Source organism: Euleptes europaea, chromosome 16 (genome assembly GCF_029931775.1).
Source record: "Euleptes europaea isolate rEulEur1 chromosome 16, rEulEur1.hap1, whole genome shotgun sequence".
In the NCBI taxonomy this organism is placed as follows: Eukaryota; Metazoa; Chordata; class Lepidosauria; order Squamata; family Sphaerodactylidae; genus Euleptes; species Euleptes europaea.
Genome location: NC_079327.1, coordinates 46,453,818 through 46,461,882, shown reverse-complemented (window position 1 = coordinate 46,461,882; position 8,065 = coordinate 46,453,818).

Below are 8,065 nucleotides of genomic sequence, written 5' to 3'. Positions count from 1 at the left end.
TCACTAGCTGAACGATAATATAAGGCAGTAAATGGCGGGAGATTATACAGCAGCAGCACACATAAATAGAGTACACTTTCCCAGGAGCAGCATTCCCAGGCCTTGGTATGTGTGGTCGACCTTGAGGCTAGACAGTACAGTACAGACACAGAAACAATACTGAAACCGAGATAGCAGCCTGACATCACCCAACTTCCGGGGGGGATGGAACTCAGATCATGAGCAGAGCTTTGACTGCCACCGAGCCACGGTTTTACAAGTGTGTAATCTCTTTAGCACTGAGCTGTAAAACACTGGGTTTACCTGCCTAGGCACACTAATTTTAGAATAAGGACTCAATGGGACTTCTGAAAATACATGTTTCGAATTGCACTATATGTGGGTTTATCTCACATGATGAACCTGGCAGCCGGATGGAGGTGTTACCCCACGGCAGCGGGAAATCTCGGTGGGAACTCGATCCCTTCTGCAGTTTACGCCACAACTGTGGCCATTTATGCACGGGAGGTTTTGCCTTGGATTTGCCGCTCTCTGTTATGTGTGTATTAAGTGCCCTCAAGTCGCTTCCGACTCATGGCGAACCTATGAATGAAAGTCCTCCAAAATGCCCTCTTAGACAGCCTTGCTCAGATCTTGCAAATTGCAAATCTCTAGATGCACATTTTCCCCATCCGAATTCTTAGAACTCTGCACGGGGGCTTATTTTTGAGTTTTGAGGATTTGGACGGGGGAAGCGTGCATCTAGGGAGTGGCAAATCCTAGGCAAAACTGTTAAGCCTGTCTTATTGTATCAATACCCAATAACAATAAAACAGTAGGAGGTTGAAGATTCAAAGCAGTTTGTTTTATTGGCCAATACACAAAACGCCTGGTGAAAATTGCCCAAAGCGCAGGACAATTCACACCCACATCACAGGATTGCATGCATGAATATAGACTTTGGTAATGGGTGGTTACAGAGGCGTAATACCCGTAAGGACCCAAATGCCCAATACTCGGAACCCCTGAATTAGAATAATCTATTACTGAATTGAAGGCGGATACAGAGAAAGTGATGATCTCATGCTCACTAATAAGCAGAAGACCCTTCAGTGTCAGGTGCTGTTCTGTTTGATCCCAAGTTACTGCAGTTCTTCTTATCTTGGACCCTGGCAGCTGCCAAGGCTAACTAAGGGAGTTTTCCTAGCAGGCCCTTATGAGTGGGGAGCCAGCTTATGAAAGCATACTGGGGCCTTCTAGGGATTCTCTAATTAGCTTCTAACTAGTAAAGCTGGGCCTCTTATACTCAAGGCCTTTAACATATATGTGCTTGGTGTGACTTTAACCATAGATGCCAATTCTTATACACTGAGTAGGGCATATTCATAAGTGCAGATTATACCTTATTGATTACAAAGAATATATTTCAAATCAAAGAATACATTTCCCATAGCATATAATGATTTCAGGCATTTCAAAACCTCCCTGTGCAAGCATGTGCCCCGCGCTGTTTTGCTTCCTCCTCCCTGAATACCGTTCATGACAAAACGCCGCTCTGCATCCCTCTGCTGCTGAATTACAGTTGATATTCAAACTAAAGTCAATGCATTTACCTGGGCTGAATAAAGACCTTGCATTCATGGCTCATTACCAATGCTGATTTCTCCACACCCATCTCTCCCCTGGACATCACAGACTCTTCTGCATACCACACCTCATCCCATCACGCCTGCTATTCACATTTACATACTGTTAATGTTTACATACTAATGCTTGTCTGAATTCACTCTCCTCTACTTAAAGACAGATGGATTCACATTCTAGCTGTATCTGAAGAAGTGAGCAAATATTTTTGTTATTCTTTAAGGTGCTACTGGACTTTTGCCCTTTTCTACTACTGCAGACAGACTAACATGGCTACCCACTGTGAAGAAGTGAGCTGTGGCTCACGAAAGCTCATACCCTGCCAGAAAATATTTTTGTTAGTCTTTAAGGTGCTACTGGACTCTTGCCCTTTTCTACTATGTTTAGCGAAGTCTGCCTTTCTCACCGGGACTCAAAGCAGATTGCAAATAGCATCAATGCATTTACCTGGGCTGAATAAAGACCTTGCGTTTGTGGCTCATTACCAATGCTGATTTCTCCACACCCATCTCTCCCCTGGACATCACCGACTCTTCTGCATACCACACCTCATCCCATCACGCCTGCTACTCACATTGACATACTGTTAACGTTTACATACTAATGCTTGTCTGAATTCACTCTCCTCTACTTAAAGACAGATGGATTCACAGTTTAGCTGTATCTGAAGAAGTGAGCTGTGGCTCACGAAAGCTCCTCCCCCTGCCAGAAAATATTTGTGGGAGTCTTTAAGGTGCTGCTGGACTCTTAGCCCTTTTCTACTACTGCAGATGGATTCCCATCCTAGCTGTATCTGAAGAAGTGAGCTGTGGCCCACGGAAGCTCACCCCCCTGCCAGAAAATATTCCATATAGGAAACTCAACTGTAACACTGTAACACAGCTCACTTCTTCAGATTCAGTATCTGAAGAAGTGAGCTGTGGCCCACGGAAGCTCCTCCCCCTGCCAGAAAATATTTGTGGGAGTCTTTCAGGTGCTGCTGGACTCTGGCCCTTTTCTACCGTTCAATGCAAAACGCCGCTCTGCATCCCTCCCGCGCCCTCTCTCCCTTGGCCTTGCTCGCAACCCGGAGGGAGGCAGGCAGGCAGGCAGGCAGGCAGCCAGCAACCAGGTCCTGGCAGCCGCCTAAAGAAACAGCCAGTTGAAAATAAGAATAATAAACCAGGCCGGGTGTGCTTGCAAGGCCAGGCTTGTGCAGGCAGAGAAGCCTGGCCCCCTTCCTCTCGAGCGGCCTTTGGGGGCTCCGGCCCCGCTGCAGAGCCAGCTGGTTGCAAAACAGGGCTTGGGCTCCGGGCTGCCGCGGGGAGCAGCCGGAGAACGAGGAAGCCCCGCGGCTGAGGCTTCGTGGTTGCTTCCTTGCGAGTTGCCGAGAGCGGAGGAGCAGCTGCACACCGCCGCCACCCTGGAGGATGGACACCGATAGGGACCCTGGAGCAGGTAAGGAAGGGGGCGCTTGCACGTAGGTGTTCATGCTCTGCCTTGGGAGCGCAATGCAGCGAAGGTTGGACTTGATGACCTTGGAGGACACCCCCCCCACACCAGGACACCCCCACCACCACCACCACGACCACCACCACCACGTTTTCTTTTTCGGATATAAGGCTTGGACGTTCATAAAATGCGGTTTCTCTTTGTGGCGAGGGAGGGAGAGGGAGCTGAGAACATCACGTAGGGACTTGTGCTGGGGAATCATGGGTTTGGACCTTCACGTGCCAACCAACACTGGGGCGCTCAAGCAGCGTATCCGTCTGCACAGTGGGTCGCCGGGTCAGTCTGCCTGCAGGAGGAGAAAAGGGCCAGAGGCCAGCAGCACCTGAAAGACTCACACGAATATTTTCTGGCAGGGTGTGCGCTTTCGTGAGCCACAGCTCCCTTCTTCAGATACTGAATCTGAAGAAGTGAGCTGTGTTACAGTGTTACAGTTGAGTTTCCTATATTGAATATTTTCTGGCAGGGTAGGAGCTTTCCTGAGCCACAGCTCACTTCTTCAGATACTGAATCTGAAGAAGTGAGCTGTGTTACAGTTGAGTTTCCTATATTGAATATTTTCTGGCAGGGTGTGAGCTTTCCTGAGCCACAGCTCCCTTCTTCAGATACTGAATCTGAAGAAGTGAGCTGTGTTACAGTGTTACAGTTGAGTTTCCTATATTGAATATTTTCTGGCAGGGTAGGAGCTTTCCTGAGCCACAGCTCACTTCTTCAGATACAGCTAGATTGTGAATCCATCTGTCTTTAATTCACAGTGGGTCGCCGTGTTAGTCTGTCTGCAGTAGTAGAAAAGGGCAAGAGTCCAGTAGCACTTTAAAGACTAACAACAATATTTGTCTGGCAGGGTGTGAGCTTTCGTGAGCCACAGCTCACTTCTTCAGATACAGCTAGAATGTGAATCCATCTGTCTTTAAGTCACAGTGGGTGGCCGTGTTAGTCTGTCTGCAGTAGTAAAAAAGGGCCAGAGTCCAGGAGCACCTTAAAGACTCACAAAAATATTTCCTGGTAGGGTGTGAGCTTTCGTGAGCCACAGCTCCCTTCGAAGTGTTAGACTGTCTGCAGTAGTAGAAAACGGCCAGAGTCCAGCAGCACCTTAAAGACTAACACAAATATTTTCTGGCAGGGTGTGAGCTTTCGTGAGCCACAGCTCACTTCTTCAGATACAGCTAGGATGGGAATCCATCTGTCTTTAATTCACAGTGGGTAGCCGTGTTAGTCTGCAGCAGTGGTTCCCAACCTTTTTTTGACCAGGACCACTAGGACTTTTTTGTTCTGTGCAGGGACCCCAAGGTTCAAAATAAAAATTCTGAGAATTTGAAAATAAACTTTAATCATAACTGTTAGTTAAACATTAAACTTAGAATAATATTTGAATATATATTTTTTTATAATAGAGAACTTATAATTGAAAATATTAATTTATTATGGGTTTATAACTTTGTTTCGCGGACCTTAATTTAGTTCTCGCGGACCCCTGGGGGTCCATGGACCCCTGGTTGGGAACCAGTGGTCTGCAGTAATAGAAAAGGGCAAGAGTCCAGTAGCACCTTAAAGACTCACAAAAATATTTTCTGGTAGGGTATGAGCTTTCGTGAGCGATAGCTCACGAAAGCTCATACCCTACCAGAAAATATTTTTGTGAGTCTTTAAGGTGCTACTGGACTCTTGCCCTTTTCTATTAATCCACACAGTGTTGGTCCAACTTTTTGCTGGCCTAGGCAATTTAAAATGTGTTCCCCCTGGGTCCTTCTCTGGGTGTTTCATATGTTGAGCAGCATAGTGACAGTAGTATATTAAACAATGTATATAAGTATATTAAGAGTATGCAGGGGACAATAGTTTAGTGGTAGAGTGTCTCCTTTACAGGCAGAAGGTTCCAGGTTCAATCTATGGCATCTTCCAGGAAAAAGTGATGTGGAAGACCTCAGCCTGAGACCTTGGAGAGTAGCTGCCAGACACAGTTGACGGAAACCTTGATAGACAAATAGTCTGACTCGGTATAAAGCAGATTCATTTAATTTTGTTTTTTAAACAACAACATGTATTAGCTGCCTTTCTTCCTTATGGAGCTCAAGGTGACTTACAAGATAAATAAAACACAGAAAACCATTAAAAAAAGCAAGGTGGCTTACAATATAAATGAAATACGTGAAGCCATGAAAAAACCCAAAACCAAAAAAATAAAAAGTACATAAAACATTTTTTTTAAATCACAATTTAGGTCTGCTTTAATCAAGGGCTATCCTAAATAAAACTGTCTTCGGCTGCCTCCGAAAGATCAACAGTGAGAGGGTCAGGAGCACTTCTCTGGGGAGGTGGTTCCATAATCATGCAGCTGCCACTGAAAACACCCTCTCTCATGTACCCCCCTAATGCACTTCTTTGATTGATGGGGAAGTCAGGAGGGCCTCTCCCGGTGATCTTAATTCCCCTGGCAGGAACATATGGGAGAATTTGCTCCTTTGCATACCCCAATTACAAACCATGTAAGGCTTTAAAGGTCAAAACCAACACCTTGAATTGGGCTTGGGAGCTGATTAGTAGCAGTGTAATTGCTGTAGTATCGGTGGCACATGCTCCCAATAACTGGTCCCAGCCAGCAGTCTAGCTGCAGCATTCTGCAATAGATGCAGCCTCCAAACACTCTTCAAGGGTAGCTCCAAGTAGAGCAGATTGCGGTAGTCCAGTCTAGATGTAACTAAGACATGGATCACTATAGCTAGATCTGACTGACCCAGAAATGGATGTAACTGATGCAGCAGCCGAAGCTGGGCAAATGCTTTCCAAACCACCGCAGCCATCAAGTTTTCTAAGGTCATCACTGTGTTAAACAGCACTACCAAGCTGTTAACCTGGCTTTTCTTTTTTTAAAAAAATAAAAAAAGATTTTTATTATATTCTTTCATTTAATACATCCATATAAAAATCTACATTTAATGCTGAAAGTTACTGAGAATAATAAAAAGCCTATAAGTACTAATTTAAACATAAAGTGACTTCCCCCTCACTCTCTTCCATCTAAAAATAAATTGTATATACTTTTGCTGACAAAACTAATCCCCATATTATTGAATGAATATATACTTATCTAGTATTATTCATTCAATATCTTAGTATAATCATGATACAAAGTATATATGAGAGATTACGTCAAAGAATATCCTTTAAATGGTCCCATCAAAAATTGATTTTCACAATAAATTCTCCACGCCTCCCATTCCCCCCAAAATTGTACATTATCAATCTGGTTTATCAAAGCTATAAGTTTCGCCATCTCCGTCAATTCCAGCATCTTATTTATCCAGTCTTTTTTTGTCGGTATCTCGCCAATCTTCCATTTAGCTGCAAAAATCACACGTGCAGCCGTGGTGGCATATATCAAAAAGGTTCGATGAGTAAAAATAGTGTCCGGTATCATACTTAGTAGCATCATTTCAGGTGTTTTAGGAATATTTAGTTGTAAAATCAACCTTATTTCATTGTATATCATCTCCCAAAATTGTTTGGCTTTTTCACCACATATGATGAAAGGATCCTACTTCTTTATTGAACCTGGCTTTTCAAAGGGAGTATACCCCCATCCAAGACAGGAGAGATCTGAAGTCCCTGGTCTGCCTTTCTACTACCTCTGTCTTGTCAGGATTAAGTTTCATCTTGTTCACCCTCTACCAGCCCATTACTTACTCCAAGCATTGGTTCAGAACATCAACAGCATCCTTGGAATTAGGTGCTCATGAGTCATAGAATCATAGAGTTGGAAGGTACCAACAGGGTCATCTAGTCCAACCCCTGCACAATGCAAGAAATTAACAACTACCTCCCCCCCACATCCCCAGTGGCCCTAACCCTCCCCCCCGCAATGCAGGATCCCACAATCAAAGCACTCCCGACAGATGGCCATCCAGCCTCTGCTGAAAGACCTCCAAAGACAGGGACTCCACCACCCTCCGAGGCAGCGCATTCTACCATCGAACAGCCCTCCCTGTCAGAAAGTTCTTCATAATGTTTAGGTGGAATCGCTTTTTTATTAGTTTAAATCCATTACTCCATGTCCTAGTCTCTGGAGCAACAGAGAACAAGCTAGTTCCCTCATCAACATGACATCCCTTCAAATATTTAAACATGGCTATCGTGTCTCCCCTCAACCTTCTCTTCTCCAAACTAAACAAACCCAACTCCCTAAGTCTCTCCTCATAGGCCATGGATTCCAGACCTCTGACCATTCTGGTCGCCCTCCTCTGGACACGCTCCAACTTGTCAACATCCTTCTTAAATTGTAGAGCCCAAAACTGGACACAGTATTCCAAGTGAGGTCTGAACAATGCAGAAGACAGTGGTAGTATTACCTCCCTTGATCTAGACACAATACTCCTATTGAGGCAGCCCAGAATTGCATTGGCCTTCTTAGTCGCCATATCACACTGTTGACTCATGTTCAGTTTGTGGTCCACTAAGACTCCCAGATCTCCTAGATACTATTGCCTTGTCGTTTTTAATATCAATGATCCGTCATATTCATTAATCGCAACTAAACCAGATTTACTGGAATTGTTCACTAGGTTACATGAGAATAAACATTTCACCAATAAACAAGCAGTGAAGTTTGGATACACCCCAAAGCGCTGTCAGACGTTTACAGTGCTGAGGCAGGCACCCATGGGAGTTTGGAATCCCAAGGGCAGTTGCCTAGTCAGCTTGGGCCTTGGGGCCTCAAGTCAAGGCCTACAGTGTTTTTGGATTCAGTCATTGGTATAAAGGAGAGAGAAGTGGGGGTGGAAGTAGGGTGTTTATCAGGACCGTGTTTGCTATCCAGGCAAGACTGAGGTGACATTCAAACGTGAAGAAAAATAAAATGGCAAACCATCAGTGCTTGAATTACTGGGGTTCTTGTGATGGACCACCTCAGCCACAGTGCTAGGAGCATAATTTGTCCCCTTACATCTATTCAAGAGTC